At 49.7% G+C, this 18,046-nt stretch overlaps 1 long non-coding RNA gene across 1 annotated transcript in view; it reads left to right on the top strand.

Annotated features, from left to right (window-relative positions):
• Positions 1–7,617: 7,617 nt before the first annotated feature.
• LOC149440452 (uncharacterized) overlaps positions 7,618–18,046 on the top strand; it is a 28,327-nt gene continuing 17,898 nt past the window's right edge. Inside the window, exon 1 of the long non-coding RNA XR_016307620.1 lies at positions 7,618–8,588. This is a non-coding gene — a long non-coding RNA (uncharacterized LOC149440452). The remainder of the gene's footprint in view (positions 8,589–18,046) is intronic.

Raw genomic sequence — 18,046 nt, 5'->3', positions numbered from 1 at the left:
TTTAGTAATATAGTATATGTGCTGTGTGCTTTTGGTGGAGGTGGTTGGTACTTCTGGGGTTCCTTGAGGGGTGTCTCAAGCAGTCTTCTAGACATTTGTTTTTTTGACATAGGCAGCACTGGGTGCAGGGGTGGTGCTCCTGACCTAATAAGGACCTGGCTTTTAACTTGGAGCCCTCCTCCCCTCTCTTTTTGTCTTAGGCTAAAGAGGATAAGTTCACCTCTAAAAGAAAATGTGCTAACTGGAGCACTAAATTATCTTCTAATTATAACAAGTCTTTTGCTGCAGTGTATTTCTAACTTCTTGAAAGCAGAAGCTGAATCTCCTTATGCAAAGTTTCTAAGTTCCTTTTAGAGAGCAGGTGCAGTGCACCTTTCAGGCATCTCTGATGTCAAATGGCCTACCACTTCTTCCAGTCAGCCTGATCATGTGCAATACTCCCTACTTCCAGGGGCTTCTGGCTCAGCAGAGTCAGCTGGTGTAGGGTATGCAGCCCAGGGATAGGTGACCCAGATTTCTGACTCAGATTCGGGACTGGAAGAAGGTCATGTGGAAGCGACTAAAGTGGCAAAGTTTAGGCACTCTCTAGAGGAAGTCTGACATTTTTGGGGATTCATTTATTCTGTATGAGACCTTTTGAGATTCAGGATGGGGTAGCTCCGCTCTCCAAACATGATTTAATGTACCAAGGCTTAAACAAAAAAAGTCTAAAGTTTCTCCTTTCCAGTCATGGCAGACATGATTATGAAGGAATGGTCAGAATCATGGGGGAGAGGCCCTGAAATGGGATAAACTCCACGCTAATGTCGGAGGCCCGCAGAGACAGAGGAGTGCAAATCCCTGAATATGGGGTACGAGCCCAGTATCTGTTCCAGATTAATGGCAAACTGACCGGCCATGAGCTGCAGCCAAAGAGCGCGGGATGCCCTAGCGAAGCATGCTTCTCACATCCTCTACAGCTTTGAAGGTCAGTAGCCAGGTTTTAACCTAGCAGCTCTCCCCCCACTTTGTGTCTTTTTGCCCCATGTTGGCATTGTGTCCACAGTAGCATTTGCTTTTGGTAGAGTAGGACTGGCCAGAAAGGTTTAGTTTGACGCAGTTGGCCAGCTTAAACATGTATCGCAATATGTGTGAACTAAAAATGTCTATGTTTATGGCAGTTTGCTGGAAAGGATATATAGCAGTGTGCAGAGGGTTGTTCCTGGATCTTCCCATGTCTGTGTGGAGCACAAAGGTGCCATTTTACAAATGTAAGAGCGGTTGCACAAGTCCAGATGAATACTAGTACTAGCCATGCTGTAACCCGGATAAATAAGAACCTTCACAGACGGTAATCATGGAAGAATTGATTATTTTATTATACAGTCACAGGAACAACACAGATGGATCTTGTATCAGGCCCTTGTTACATACAGGCCACTACACAACTTACTGGCCATTTTGATGGCAACAAATCCTTTGTAGGCAGCCCGTACCACGCCTTCATTTCCCCAGCTCTCCGCCATCTGCACAGACTGTTCATCGTCCCCTGTAAGTAGATGATGGGACAGGAAAAAAAAAAACAGAAAAGGACTGCTCTCTCGGTCCCTGTCCCCTCTTCTCTCAGTCCCCCTCTCCAAGTCCCTGGTCTTCGGTCTCTCCGATCTCCAGGGCTGCTGATAAAATGGTAGAGCCGGCCCTCCTGTATCGGGCCTGACCAGCTCAACAGGGGGCCCCGCCACCTGACAGGAGGGCTGGCTGTACTGCCTTATCACTGAAACCGATTCCACTGTGTCTTGGCCTGCAGCACAGCGAGCAGCTCCTCCTCCAGACAGCTTTTAGTTGCTGCAGGGAGCCACGGGAGGATCAGTTCCAGTATCTGCACCCCCTCTGGCAGTTCCGATCACTCTGTGTGTTCCCATCCCCCCAAGTCAAGTCCCCCAACCAATCATCCTTTGTGTGCTGACTCCAGAGGTGAGGGAGTTGGGGACGGGGAGAGCTGTGACCGAACCTTACCTAATGCCCATCCCCCAATCATAGAGCTCTGCCAGTCTGTCTACCTTACATTCCAGCTTCCTGCCCGGTTCATCCTCACACTGCTGTCTGCCTGCTATCCTACTAACTACACCTTCCTGTAGCCTGCTATCCTACTAACTATCCCTCCCTTTACCCTGCTATTCAACTAACTACCCCTCCCTGTATCTTGCCACTGAATGCTGCTATCCTACTAACTACCCCACCCTGCCACTGAGTGAACGCTATCCTAACTACCCCTCCCTATACCCCACCACTGTGTGCCTGCTATCCTACTAACTACCCTCCCTGTACCCTGCTATCCTACTAACTACCCCTTCCTGCCACTGTGGAGGGAGGGGGGTCTCTGTAACAGCAGCCCAGCCTTCCTGTCAGTCTGGCCCCCTTGTGTCTCTTAAGTTGTCCCGGAAGTCCACAGGAGGTCCATGCTGAGACTTGCAGTCCCCCCGCCGAGTCCCGGGCTCCTCCTCACCCCCTGAAGACGGAGCTCATCTCTCTGGCCAAGGCTCTATCCTCCGGGAGAGAAGCACAGCATGTCCCCGGTCTGGTAACCTCCCGCCCTCACAGCACTTCTGGGAACAGGGTAAGCCACGCCCCTGCATGAAAAGGGGGCAGAGCTCCAGCAGAGGCAGCTGCGCACACAGAACCTCCATGTCACCCCATCCCCCCACCAGTTTCGATCGCCCTGTGTGACCCCATACCCCCCCCCCAGTTTTAATTGCCCTGTGTGACCCCATACCACCCCCCACCCAGTCATAGAGCTCTGCCAGTCTGACTACCTTACATTCCAGCTTCCTGCATTCTGCCCGGGTCATCCTCACACTGCTGTCTGCCTGCTATCCTACTAACTACACCTCCCTGTACCCTGCGGCTGAGTGTCTGCTATCCTACTAACTACACCTCCCTGTACCCTGCCGCTGAATGTCTGCTATCCTACTAACTACACCTCCCTGTACCCTGCGGCTGAGTGTCTGCTATCCTACTAACTACACCTCCCTGTACCCTGCCGCTGAATGTCTGCTATCCTACTAACTACACCTTCCTGTACCCTGCCGCTGAATGTCTGCTATCCTACTAACTACACCTTCCTGTACCCTGCGGCTGAGTGTCTGCTATCCTACTAACTACACCTCCCTATACCCCGCCACCGAGTGCCTGCTATCTTTACTAGCCCTACCTGGACCCAGTGGTGTATTTTGGTTTTGTGCTGCCCTAGGCAAGACGGCGGACAGGATACAGGAGACGGTCAGAGACTGCTGACATACTAAAGGAGATAGTCAGAGACTATGGACAGGATACAGGGGATGGTCCGAGATTGTAGACATGATACAGGAGATGATCAGCGTCTGCTGACATACTATAGGAGATGGTCGGAGACGGTGGACAGGATATGATCAGGGACGGCGGACAAGAGACGGTCAGAGACTGCTGACATACTAAAGGAGACAGTCAAGAGACTGCGGACAGGATACAGCAGACGGTCAAGAGACTGCGGACAGGATACAGCAGACGGTCAAGAGACTGCGGACAGGATACAGCAGACGGTCAAGAGACTGCGGACAGGATACAGCAGACGGTCAAGAGACTGCGGACAGGATACAGCAGACGGTCAAGAGACTGCGGACAGGATACAGCAGACGGTCAAGAGACTGCGGACAGGATACAGCAGACGGTCAAGAGACTGCGGACAGGATACAGCAGACGGTCAAGAGACTGCGGACAGGATACAGCAGACGGTCAAGAGACTGCGGACAGGATACAGCAGACGGTCAAGAGACTGCGGACAGGATACAGCAGACGGTCAAGAGACTGCGGACAGGATACAGCAGACGGTCAAGAGACTGCGGACAGGATACAGCAGACGGTCAAGAGACTGCGGACAGGATACAGCAGACGGTCAAGAGACTGCGGACAGGATACAGCAGACGGTCAAGAGACTGCGGACAGGATACAGCAGACGGTCAAGAGACTGCGGACAGGATACAGCAGACGGTCAAGAGACTGCGGACAGGATACAGCAGACGGTCAAGAGACTGCGGACAGGATACAGCAGACGGTCAAGAGACTGAGGACAGGATACAGCAGACGGTCAAGAGACTGCGGACAGGATACAGCAGACGGTCAAGAGACTGCGGACAGGATACAGCAGACGGTCAGAGACTGCGGACAGGATACAGCAGACGGGCAAGAGACTGCGGACAGGAGACGGTCAGAGGCTGCGGACAGGATACAGCAGCCGGTCAGAGGCTGCGGACAGAATACAGCAGCCGGTCAGAGGCTGCGGACAGGATACAGCAGACGGTCAGAGGCTGCGGACAGGATACAGCAGACGGTCAGAGACTGCGGACAGGATACAGCAGACGGTCAGAGACTGCGGACAGGATACAGCAGACGGTCAGAGACTGCGGACAGGATACAGCAGCCGGTCAGAGGCTGCGGACAGAATACAGCAGACGGTCAGAGGCTGCGGACAGGATACAGCAGACGGTCAGAGGCTGCGGACAGGATACAGCAGACGGTCAGAGACTGCGGACGGGATACAGCAGACGGTCAGAGACTGTGAACCAGCTGGAGAGGCCCGGTCTATACCACGAACTATAGATATCTGGTTTGCCTACACGCATTAGATGGGTGCTGCACAACCTGTTAGACCCTGAAGCCACTCAAAGGTCTAGTCTACATCAAGCTTTCACCAATATAGTTAAACATCCAGCACCTCAGAGAAGACTCACATACTGCACCTCCTAGTAAAACGAGTAGAACCTCGAGATCCTGATAGACGTTGTGCCCTTTATTGGTCATGGCCAGGCCAGGACTGGGACAAAAAATAAGCCCGGGCACTTTGGACTGAGTAGCCCAAAGCCCAGGGACCCTTTCCTCAGAGCCTGGTGGTGGAACGCAAGGATCTGGTCGCAAGAGCGGCCTTTGCAAACCTGGTAGTTTCGCCACTAGTGTCAAGAGAGAGAAGAGAGATGGGGAGGGGGGAGAGAGAAGAGAGATGGGGAGGGGGGAGAGAGAAGAGAGATGGGGGGGGGGAGAGAGAAGAGAGATGGGGGGGGAGAGAGAAGAGAGATGGGGGGGGGAGGAGAAGAGAGATGGGGGGTGGAGGAGAAGAGAGATGGGGGGGGGAGGAGAAGAGGAGAGAGATGGGGGGGGGGAGGAGAAGAGGAGAGAGATGGGGGGGGGAGGAGAAGAGGAGAGAGATGGGGGGAGGAGAAGAGGAGAGAGATGGGGGGGAGAAGAGGAGAGAGATGGGGGGGGAGAAGAGGAGAGAGATGGGGGGAAGGGAGAAGAGGAGAGAGATGGGGGGGGGGAGAAGAGGAGAGAGATGGGGGGGGAGAAGAGGAGAGAGATGAGGGGGGGGGAGGAGAAGAGGAAAGAGATGGGGGGGGGAGAAGAGGAGAGAGATGGGGGGGGGGGAGAAGAGGAGAGAGATGGGGGGGAGGAGAAGAGGAGAGAGATGGGGGGGGGGAGGAGAAGAGGAGAGAGATGGGGGGGGGAGGAGAAGAGGAGAGAGATGGGGGGGGGGGGAGGAGAAGAGGAGAGAGATGGGGGGGGGGGGAGGAGAAGAGGAGAGAGATGGGGGGGAGGAGAAGAGGAGAGAGTGGGGGGGAGAGGAGAGCGATGGGGGGGGAGAGAAGAGGAGAGCGATGGGGGGGGGGGGAGAGAAGAGGAGAGCGATGGGGGGGGAGAGAAGAGGAGAGCGATGGGGGGGGAGAGAAGAGGAGAGCGATGGGGGGGGGGAGAGAAGAGGAGAGCGATGGGGGGGGCGGAGAAGAGCGATGGGGGGGGGAGAGAAGAGGAGAGCGAATTGGGGGGGGGGAGAGAAGAGGAGAGCGATGGGGGGGGGGGGAGAAGAGGAGAGCCGATGGGGGGGGGGGAGAAGAGGAGAGCGATGGGGGGGGGGGAGAAGAGGAGAGCGATGGGGGGGGAGGAGAAGAGGAGAGCGATGGGGGGGGAGGAGAAGAGGAGAGCGATGGGGGGGGGAGGAGAAGAGGAGAGCGATGGGGGGGGGGGGGGAGAAGAGGAGAGCGATGGGGGGGGGGAGAAGAGGAGAGCGATGGGGGGGGGAGAGAAGAGGAGAGCGATGGGGGGGGGGAGAGAAGAGGAGAGCGATGGGGGGGGGAGAGAAGAGGAGAGCGATTGGGGGGGGGAGAGAAGAGGAGAGCGATGGGGGGGGGAGAGAAGAGGAGAGCGATGGGGGGGGGGGGAGAGAAGAGGAGAGCGATGGGGGGGGGGGGGAGAGAAGAGGAGAGCGATGGGGGGGGAGAGAAGAGGAGAGAGATGGGGGGGAGGAGAGGAGAGAGATGGGGGGGAGAAGAGGAGAGCGATGGGGGGGGGGAGAAGAGGAGAGCGATGGGGGGGGGGGAGAAGAGGAGAGCGATGGGGGGGGGGAGAAGAGGAGAGCGATGGGGGGGGGGAGAAGAGGAGAGCGATGGGGGGGGGGGAGAAGAGGAGAGCGATGGGGGGGGGGGGGAGAAGAGGAGAGCGATGGGGGGGGGGGGAGAAGAGGAGAGCGATGGGGGGGGGGGGAGAAGAGGAGAGCGATGGGGGGGAGAAGAGGAGAGCGATGGGGGGGGGAGAAGAGGAGAGCAATGGGGGGGGGGAGAAGAGGAGAGCGATGGGGGGGGGGAGAAGAGGAGAGCGATGGGGGGGGGAGAAGAGGAGAGCGACGGGGGGGGGGGAGAAGAGGAGAGCGATGGGGGGGGGAGAGAAGAGGAGAGCGATGGGGGGGAGGAGAGAAGAGGAGAGGAGAGCGATGGGGGGGAGGGAGAAGAGGAGAGCGATGGGGGGGGGGGGAGAAGAGGAGAGCGATGGGGGGAGGGAGAAGAGGAGAGCGATGGGGGGGAGGGAGAAGAGGAGAGCGATGGGGGGGGGGGGAGAAGAGGAGAGCGATGGGGGGGGGAGAAGAGGAGAGCGATGGGGGGGGGGGAAGAAGAGGAGAGGGGGGGGGGAAGAAGAGGAGAGAGGTGGGGGGGAAGAAGAGGAGAGGTGTGGGGGGGGAGAGGAGAGGGGGGGAAGCATACACAAGGCTGGCTGGAAGTGTGGGCAGGGGAGACACAGGAGGAGGAGAGGCAGCTTACTCTCTGCTCTCCCGCCTGTATATGGGGGGAGGGGGGGGGAAGTGAGGAGAGGGGGGGAGAGAGGAGAGGGGGGATAGGATATAGATGGGGGGGAGAAGAGGAGAGAGATGGGGGGGAGAAGAGGAGAGAGATGGGGGGGAGAAGAGGAGAGAGATGGGGGGGAGAAGAGGGGGGAGAGAGAAAGAGGGGGGGGGAAGAGAGGGGAGAGAGAAAGAGGGGGGGAAGAGGGAGGGGGAGTGAAGAGAGAGAGGGGGGAGAAGAGGAGAGAGATGGGGGGGGGAAGAGGAGAGAGATGAGGGAGAGGAGAGGGGGGAGAAATGGAGAGAGAAAGAGGGGGGGAGGGGAAAGAGGGGGGGGGAGAGGGGGGGGGAGAGAGGGGGGGAAAGAGGGGGGGAGGGGAGAGAGAGGGAGGGGGAAGCATACACAAGGCTGGCTGGAAGTGTGGGCAGGGGAGACATAGGAGGAGGAGAGGCAGCTTTCTCTCTGCTCTCCCGCCTGTATGTGGGGGGAGGGGGGGGACTGTCAGCACTGGGGAGTGAATATGCTGACAGATCCCCTGCAGTGCTGGAGGGGGGGCCGTGGGGGTGCATGCAGGAGATGGATAGCGGAGGCACATAGAGCAAACAAGAAATGCACAGTCCTCTATGTGCCACCCGTCTCCCTCTCCAGCCGGCTCCATGGCTGACAGGTTCTCTGTCTCCTCACCACCTGTTAAGTTGTCCCGGAGGTCCAAGTTGAGACTTGCAGTCCCCCCGGGCTCCTCCTCACCCCCAGAAGACGGAGCTCAGCTGTCTGGCCGAAGCTCTATCCTCCGGAAGAGAATCACAGCATGTCCCCAATCTTGTAACCACCCGGCTTCACAGCACTTCCGGGAACGGGGCAAGCCACGCCCCCGCACGAAAAAGGGGCGGAGTTCTAGCAGAGGCACCTGCGCACAACAGAACTGCGCACACAGGACCTCAGTCAGAGCCGGGATTTGCTGAGAGGAGGACGCAGACTGGAGAGCGGGAGGAGGCGGAGTCCGGAGGAGGAGCGGCACACCCCCGGCCATTACCTTCTATCCAATACATGTAAATATTGTGCCACAGATTCACCGCCAATCACCGGATGTCCGGGAACGGGTAACGCTACACCCCGAGAACTCACTGAACAGGGGCGGAGTCCACTAACAGGCACACCCACTTGTTGCCATGGTGACAGACGCTGTCCTTTATTTCTCCCCCAGAACAGATCCTTCCTCACCAATGGACGGGAGTTCTGTTTGGGAAGTTTGCTGGTCATGTGTGCCGTCCAATCACATCTCTCCCATCTCCGATGACGAGCCCCCTATAAGTACTACAAGTCCCAGCATGCCCACCTTAGTCAAGAAGAGGACTTCTGCCGCTGGATGGATCCTCCCTCCCAATGTCCGTATACAGCGCCGTCCTCTGAGAGCCGGGCTGAGGGGAGGACGGAGAGCCAGAGTTGCCTGAGCCAGGAGCGGGGAGCCCGGTAAGAAATCCCCTTCTATCTCCTATTATTCTTCTGTCTGTGATTGGGGGGATTTTATTATTGTCTGTTATTAGCGATTCTGTCTACTGCTAATATTTGATTATTGTTTATATCTATTATTCTTCATTATATGTAATACTATTCTATTTATTGTTTATTAATATTGATTATAGCAATAACTGCTATTTATATAATAAATAAAACAACAATATAGATTTAAACAAGAAATAGAGATTAAACAATACATAAAATAATACGATATAAATAGTAATAATAATATTGATTATACTTATGATTATTTTATTATTATCTAATATTAATATCATTGATGAGATCTGGTATTGTTATTTTATTATTGATTTATTGTATTTTTATTATTTATTATTGACTATTTATATCTTTTTTTTTAATTATAAAGCATAAAAATAAGTTAACAATAGTACATATAGACATAATCAATATCTAGCTTATTGATCAATATTTATTGCATTATCTATTTTATTAATTATCAATTATTATTGATTATATCTGCTATTATTATTATTATTGACTTTTGTATTATCTTTTATTATTATTGATTATATCTATTAATATAGTACTGATTACAGTTAAATTACTATTATATCTATCTGTTCTTTATTGTCTTAGTTTATTGATTATATCTGTTGTTAATATGGTATTATTAATATTGTTCATTATTGATTATCTTTTATTGTTTTATTTATTTTTAGATTTTTTTTTTGTATTTTACCTATAATTTTTATTGATGCAGTAAACCGCTTGCCGCCCTGCCACTGTATATATATACGTGTGCAGGGCGGCACTCAGGCACAAAACCACGTTTTAAAACGGGTTCTGCGCTCCCTACGTTTTCACCGGCAGGGGGCGCGCGCGCATGCTCCCGCCGACCCGCGGGTGACACCATTCGATCCCGGAGGGATCAATCATTAGATTTCAGCCAGTTATGTCTGGCTGAAATCAGATGATCGGTCCCTGTCCTATCCTGTCCTGTGTTGAAGTTTACACAGGACAGGATATGATGTCATTCTTCTCTGCCTGGGCACATTCGTCCCAGACAGAGAAGAAGACACAGTAAAAGTGAGTAAAACAGCACATACCCACAGTCAGAACACACCTAGGTCACATTTAACCCCTTGATCGCCCCCCCCAGTTAACCCCTTCACTGCCCTATCACTAGTGTCACTGATCAATGAACCGATTTTTACTGATCACTGTATCAGTGTCGCTGGTGACTTCCGATAGTGTTAGCGCCCCTCCCAGGTAGCGCCAGTTTGCCCGCCACTACACCAGTAATCCTGTTTAACCCCTTAATCCCCCCCCCAGTTAACCCCTTCACTGCCCTGTCACCAGTGTCCTTGATTACAGTGAACAGATTTTTACTGATCACTGTATTAGTGTCACTGGCGACTTCCGATATTGTTTGCGCCCCTCCCATATAGCGCCAGTTTGCCCGCTAATGCACAGGATTTTTTTTTTACCAAAAACATGTAGCAGAATACATTTTGGTTTATATTTATGACTAACTGAGTTTACAATATATTTTTTATAGCTGAAAGTAGAAAATATAGTTTTTTTTTCAAAATTTTTGTGTTTTTTTTTGTTTATAGCGCAAAAAAATAAAAGCGCACAGGTGATAAAATACCACCAAAAGAAAGCTCTATTTGTGTGAAAAAAGGACGTAAATTTAGTTTGGGTACAGCATTGCATGACCGCGCAATTATCATTTGAATTAGTGTAGTGCCAAACAGCAAAAAAAGGCCTGGTCATTAAGGGGGGTAAATCCTCAGGATCTCAAGTGGTTAATATTTTATGTATTATCTATTATTTGATTGCTTGTTATATCTATTATGGATCTCTCATGGATGTCACATATGGAGTAGCTGCTGTGTCCCAACTGACATCAATTGGACTGCCTGCATGGGGATGCATGGAACATCTGTGCATCCCCAAGCAGGTTAAAACAGCTTCTCATGGGTATTTGCTGTGGGATGCCCCATGTGAATATGGCCATTTTTTTTTGTGTTGCAATTAGGGTCAAATTTATTTATTTATTTTTTAGGCTAGCTGGTAAGCGTGCTGGGAAATTTCAGTTTGCTTATATTGTGCAATGCCCTCCCATGTGCACCTTACTTCAAAAGCTAGTTATTAATTGAGGTGGTTAAAATGCCTGTATAGCTTGTTCGCTGGATTTGGTGTGGGGGGACACCTTTAACCCTTTCACTGCCAGGTCTGTGGATGGGGGCGTCTGTATATCTGACAAGTATACCAGTATGGCCGGGAAAGACTGTAATGCAGTGCGATCTGGACTGGATTCCATTAAGTGGAGCACAGGGGAAATATCAGATGTTACATGAAAGAGTATGTGTCACCAGAAAAATCACCACATTAGGGGACGTTTTGTCCACTGTGAAAAAAAAAAAGTAAAAAAAAAAGTTTTCAATTGTAAAAAATGTAAATTTACACCCAAGCATCCCCCCCCCCCACATGCAAAGTCAGGGGTGCCTACGCATAAAACGTTGATTGTGCTACACGTTACGTATCCCGGCCCACGCCGGGAGTGAGAGCAGTCATTCTAACACCAGACTCTGACGAATGCGGCGTCAGACCCCTGACCTCCTCACCAAACTCAAGACCGAAGGACTTGCCAATCTAAAACCGCGATGTCACGTGCGTAACAATGCCAAGCCCAGCTGCACTCTGCACAACAATTTTCCAGCTAATTGGACCACAATCTGTGTACCGGCAGCCTGGGAGCGATTGTTACTGGGTCAAGTTAATTACGCAGTTAACCCTTCACACTGCCACCACCTCCTTTTTTGTACAGAGAATGAGGAAACTCGATGATATCAGCTATAACACTATAATGGTTGAGATAATCGTCTGTATAACACGGTCACCGCAGGCCGGTTATACAGAGGGTCAAACAAACAGAGTAGCGCTCTTTTTAGAGGCAGGAATTTGTAAATTGCAATAAAGAGCTATACAAACAGTTCAACGCTTTCAGAAGGAAAGATTTATTACTAAAAGGTCAAAAGGGTGCAATAAAAATATTTAGAGAAAAGATGTAACTAATATATATACAAAAATATACAGAGAACAACAGCACAGCAAAGGGATAACAGAGAGAAGTTAGAGGGTTAAAGTACTTGCCAAAGTCCTGGGTTAGCAGATCAAGTTTCAGAGCGATAGGGCATGGGTCTCCCCAGGTGGTTCTGATGTTAAAAGGGAGAATTCTTCAACTTCCTTTCTTAGGATTGACAGCCCATTTTGTTGTTCCCTAGCAAGGGGTGTCTCTGAAGTCAAGGACCAATACCTCGTTTACGGAGGGAAGGTCTGGGCGTAGACCTAAACTAGAGCCAAAATCTCTTATAGTTCAAATTTTGGCTCATAACTTTCTCTATGCAGAAGTGACATTCCACCCGCGGGTAAATTATTATGCAGACACATCTGAGGAGCGGGTAGATATGAAATATGAAATACATATTTGAAGGGTTCCAGAGATGTAGTTTTCTGCTTCCCTAGGTATTCCAGACAGGGAGTGTGACCTATCAAACTGTTTGTCTCCTCTGAAGATATGCCTGGTTTTTATGTAGGTCAGGTCCATAAATATTGGGACATCGACACAATTCTAACATTTGTGGCTCTATACACCACCACAATGGATTTGAAATGAAACGAACAAGAGGTGCTTTAACTGCAGACTGTCAGCTTTATTTAAGGGTATTTACATCCAAATCAGGTGAACGGTGTAGGAATTACAACAGTTTGCATTGTCTTGGAAATTTGTTTTCAACAAATTTTTCCTTACCGTGAGTAGCTCTTTTGAGATGTGGGGAAAAATGGAGCTCCCGTGACCCAGGAAAAATCAGATGATACTCTCAGGTTGGAGGTTGAATTCACTCTGTCTCTGGCTCTAACCCCAGACTCTTGTTTTATTAAAAGCACACACACGCCCCCCCACACGGGGGGTCAGGTCAATCCCCTCCCACAGAACAATGTATAGGGGGTGTCCAAACACGAGAATGTCCATCCTGCTTGGAGTGTAGTATTTCCTCTTATCTATACTGAAAACCAGTTAAACCAGTCCTCCCCTCCCCCATAAGCTCTCTGGAGAGCAAGTTTCCCATCCTTTACATGCTATCAGCTCCTAGTAGTATGTTCACTCTCTGTACAAGCATCCCCTAGATTAAACCGTGTCAGTCTGTATCTGAATGGGCCCGATACGATCTTTATTAAAACACATCCATCCAGATACAGTTCAGGTCGGTAGTGGCTTGTAAGATATACATGAGCCTACACGCGGTGTTCGCACTGCCCGGCGCCTGGCCATACGAAGTCCATGTGGTACTATGCTGCTGATATGTGGATACAGGCCCGCGGCATTCGCATCGAATGCCGTGGTGGCATACACGCCAGTCTATAAGCGCAGATCTGCCATCTCATCCATTACCGAGCTGAGTACTGTAATATATACATTGTAAATGCGCATGGCCTAATTGCAGCTGTTAGGAATGGACTGGCCAGCAATGGTGGGACTCACCTGCCTTTTGATCTGCAGTACCAGGGCTGGCCAGCGGGTGCTCCCAGCAATCAGAGACTCAACCTTTCAGCCAGCTAACACCTGGAACTGATGATACTGGTGTATTTAAGGGATGGCCAGACTTGCAGACTCTGCCTTGGTGTTGTGTTTGTCCTGGGCCCTGTATCTGTCCTGCATCCTGTTTCTGTTCCTTTGCTGACTTCTCCTGCTCTGATCCTGGCTTGTGACCCTGACCATCCCTCTGTCTGACCCTCTGTACTACGCTGCTTGCTACCTGTTCTGATCCCTGGCTTGTGACCCGGACCATCCCTCTGCCTGACCCTCTGTACTACGCTGCTTGCTACCTGCTGAACCTGGCCTGTGACCCCGACCATTCTCCGCTTGCTCCCCCTGTACCTACCTGCCCAATTGATATTGACCCGGCCTGCCTGACGACGCTTGCTTGTATATACTGTTATCTGTGGGTGGTTTGGTTTGGTTTGTTTGCACCGTATTATGTTTTAGTATTGCACTGCGTTTATGTTTGTACTGTTAGTGTTAATAAATTATATTGTTTATAACATATCTGAGGTCTGCGTTTCCCTGCTTCAGTCACACACCTCTGGTCATACCTGGGAGCCCTGACAGCAGCCTTCAGAGCTTTAATTAAGCCACACAAGAGACATATGAATAACACTAATATATGACACATTTAAAGTTCAACCTGTAATACAAAATTTCCATGACAGCACATGTGCCTCCCACTTGTTAAGGGACCAAAAGTAATTTGACAGAATAATAATTATAAATCAAACTTTCACTTTTTAATACTTGGTTACAAATCCTTTGCAGTCAATTACAGCCTGAAGTCTGGAATGCATAGACATCACCAGACGCTGGGTTTCATCCCTGGTGATGCTCTGCCAGGCCTCTACTGCAACTGTCTTCAGTTCCTGCTATTTATTGGGGCATTTTCCCTTCAGTTTTGTCTTCAGCAAGTGAAATGCATGCTCAATCGGATTCAGGTCAGGTGATTGACTTGGCCATTGCATAACATTCCACTTCTTTCCCTTAAAAAACTCTTTGGCTGCTTTTGCAGTATGCTTTGGGTCATCGTCCATCTGCATTGTGAAGCGGCGTCCAAGGAGTTCTGAAGCATTTGGCTGCATATGAGCAGATAATATTGCCCGAAACACTTCAGAATTCATCCTGCTGCTTTTGTCAGCAGTCACATCATCAATAAACACAAGAGAACCAGTTCCATTGGCAGCCATACATGCCCACGCCATGACACTACCACCACCATGCTTCACTGATGAGGTGGTATGCTTAGGATCATGAGCAGTTCCTTTCCTTCTCCATACTCTTCTCTTCCCATCACTCTGGTACAAGTTGATCTTGGTCTCATCTGTCCATAGGATGTTGTTCCAGAACTGTGAAGGCTTTTTTAGATGTCGTTTGGCAAACTCTAATCTGGCCTTCCTGTTTTTGAGGCTCACCAATGGTTTACATCTTGTGGTGAACCCTCTGTATTCACTCTGGTGAAGTCTTCTCTTGATTATTGACTTTGACACACATACACCTACCTCCTGGAGAGTGTTCTTGATCTGGCCAACTGTTGTGAAGGGTGTTTTCTTCACCAGGGAAAGAATTCTTCGCTCATCCACCACAGTTGTTTTCCGTGGTCTTCAGGGTCTTTTGGTGTTGCTGAGCTCACCGGTGCGTTCCTTCTTTTTAAGAATGTTCCAAACAGTTGTTTTTGGCCACGTCTAATGTTTTTGCTATCTCTCTAATAGGTTTGTTTTGTTTTTTCAGCCTAATGATGGCTTGCTTCACTGATAGGAACAGCTCTTTGGATCTCATCTTGAGAGTAGCACACTTGAAATGAACTCTGGACCTTTTATCTGCTCATTGTAATTGGGATAATGAGGGAAAAACACACACCTGGCCATGGAACAGCTGAGAAGCCAATTGTCCCATTACTTTTGGTCCCTTAACAAGTGAGAGGCACATATGCAAACTGTTGTAACTCCTACACCGTTCACCTGATTTGGATGTAAATACCATCAAATTAAAGCTGACAGTCTGCAGTTAAAGCACATCTTGTTCGTTTCATTTCAAATCCATTGTGCTGGTGTATAGAGCCAAAAATGTTAGAATTGTGTCGATATCCCAATATTTATGGACCTGACTGTAAGTCTCTCATATTCCAAGATATGAGACATAGGGGAAAAATGGATTTTAAAAGTGTTATCTGGTTCGTGCTTCTCTGGAATGGCTTTGAACTCCTGGGAAGGCTTGCGTTATCTTTTACGAGGTGCTAGATTGCACAGCTCTCTTAGACAACCAGGCGCTTTAGCTCAAAAATGTTTTATAGCTCTGGGTTCCCTGCTGTGCCCTGGCCGGCCTGTAACACTCCTAACACACAGGCCATATGTCAATGTGTATGAACAGAGAGGAAGGGGGGAGAATGAGGGGGAAATATGTTTGTCAGGATGGTTGACCCTTTCTCAAGATGGAAAATGGTTGAACCGCGTCCATCTCTGGGTGTATGCCTGCTACACAGACCACCTCCATAACGCTAAACTCATGACCTAGAAGTGGCTTTTAAAGCATCACCTATAGAAAATATAGGGTACTAAAGTTGGTCACCATTTCATGGCCACAAGCAAATTTAAGGTTTAACACATTGGGTATCTGTGAGGTGCAACCTTATCTTTTATATCTTACAAAAATTAAATTGGGTAATTTATTCAGCTTGTGTGCCCTAAAATTTACTTTTTGTGTATTTTTTATTAATATTATAATCCATGATTTATATAGCACCAACAGTTTGCTCAGCGCTTTACAATATGAAGGGAGACAATACAGCAACAATACAGTTCAATACAAGAGGGTTAGGAGGGCCTTACAATCTAAGAGGGAGGGACTGGTGGTACAGAAGGTAATAACTGTGGGGGATGAACTGATAGGAGAAATAGAAGATTTGGTTATTAGCTGAAGGTAGGATAGGCTTCCTTAAAGAGAGGTTTTCGGAGATCGCGTAAAAGTGGGCAGAGTAGGCAATAGTCGGAAAGATTGGGGTAGAGAGTGCCAGAGGATGGGGGAGGCTCTGAAGAAGTCCTGGAGACAAGCATAGGAGGAGGAGACAAGGGAGCTAGAGGACAGAAGGTTGTGGGTGGAGCGGAGAAGACGTTTTGGGTGATATTTGGAGACAAGATTGGTGATGTAATTGGGGGCAGAGTTAGAAATGGCTTTATTTGTTATTGTTAATGTTTTGAATTTTATCCGTTTGGCAATGGGAGGCCAGTGGAGGGATTGGCAGAGAGGGATGGCAGACATGGAACAGTTGGCAAGGTGAATGAGTCTGGCAGCAACATTCATCATAGACTGAAGAGGGGATAGCTTGTGATGAGGTAGGACAGTGAGGAGGGAGTTACAATAGTCAAAGCGAGAGATAACAAGGGAGTGAATAAGTTGCTTAGTGGTTTCGGTGGCTAAAAACGGGCGTATTTTGGAGATGTTGCGGAGGTGAAGTCTACAAGATTTGGACAGTGACTGGATTTGGGGCTGAAAGGACAGATGGGAGTCCAGGATTACACCTAGTACCCTGGCATGAGGGGAGGGACTGATGGTTGTATAATTGATCTTGATGGAGAAGTGGCGAGGAGGAGACAGAGTTATAGGTAACACTGAAGGAGTGCTGCGATAGGTAGAAGGAGAACCATTAAAGTCTCGGAGGCCAAGGGAGTGGAGTTTTTTTGAGGAGGAGGGGATGGTCAATAGTATCAAAAGCCGCAGAGAGGTCAAGAGTATGGAGTAGTGGCCATTGGTTTTAGTAGTTAGTAAATCATTCGTGAGTTTTAGTAGGGCAGTTTCAGTGGAGTGGAGTGAGCGAAAGCCAGACTCTAAAGGGTCAAGAAGGTTGTTGTCAGTGAGGTAGGAGCTTAGAGGTAAATGGGAGCAGGGAGATGGGTCTTAAGTTGTTCAGGTTGGTGGGGTCCAGTGAGGGCTTTTTAAGTACGGGAGTGATCTGTGCATGCTTAGAGGGGAGAGGAAGGTGTCAGTAGAGAGGGAGAGATTGAAGATGTGAGTGAGGGAACATAGAATAGAAGAAGAAGGTGATCGTAGTAGTTGCGAGGGGACAGGATCCAGAGGGCAGGTGGTGAGATGGGCTTCTGAGAAAACTTTAGTGACCTCTTCGGTAGTAGCCAGGTTAAAAGAGAAGTGTTGAGGGAGGTTTAGTATAAGGTATGCTAAGTGGGATAGATGTCTGTGCAGTGGAGATGACCTCACACATTGCATCAATCTTGATTTTGAAATGATTGGCAATCTCGTAAGCAGTGAGTTACTGGGTGGAGATGGAGAAAGTAGAGACATGGGTAGGGGGGCAGTGTCAGTGACATGGTGGGGGCGGGCAAAGTGTCAGTGACATGGTGGGGGCAGGGCAGTGATAGTAACATTGAGTAGAACAGTCCTCCCCAAAGTCACTATCACTGCCCCCCCCCATAACACCATTCTCCCCAGGTCACTTACACTATCCCCCCCAAAAGAAAAAATCACTGCCCCCCCCCCCCCCCCCCCCGATGTCACTGACACTGTCCGATGTCGCTGCAGATAATTTGGCATGTAACAGCCCCGACGACCACTCAGCATGTAAGGGGTTAATAATTCTGTTTCCCCGGCCGATCCTGTGTCCTGCTGCCGACCACTCGGCATGTAAAGTGTTAATTTAACTCCGGTACATGTTCGGCTGCAGTAGTTCGGTGATCGGCTTGTCGTGCCTTATAAACTGGGGATTCAGGGGATACTGACTTTCATGGGATACTCATCTTGGCCCTACACCTTTCTCCTTTCTCTCTCCTTTCTCAGTCTGGGACCCCCTGGCTCTCTCTGTCACAGAAAACCCCCAGGTCCA

The sequence above is a fragment of the Staurois parvus genome, unplaced genomic scaffold, assembly GCF_062004578.1.
Source record: "Staurois parvus isolate SC_StPar_1 unplaced genomic scaffold, SC_StPar_1.0 ptg001082l, whole genome shotgun sequence".
Classification (NCBI taxonomy): domain Eukaryota; kingdom Metazoa; phylum Chordata; class Amphibia; order Anura; family Ranidae; genus Staurois; species Staurois parvus.
This window is presented reverse-complemented; position numbering and strand designations above follow the sequence as displayed.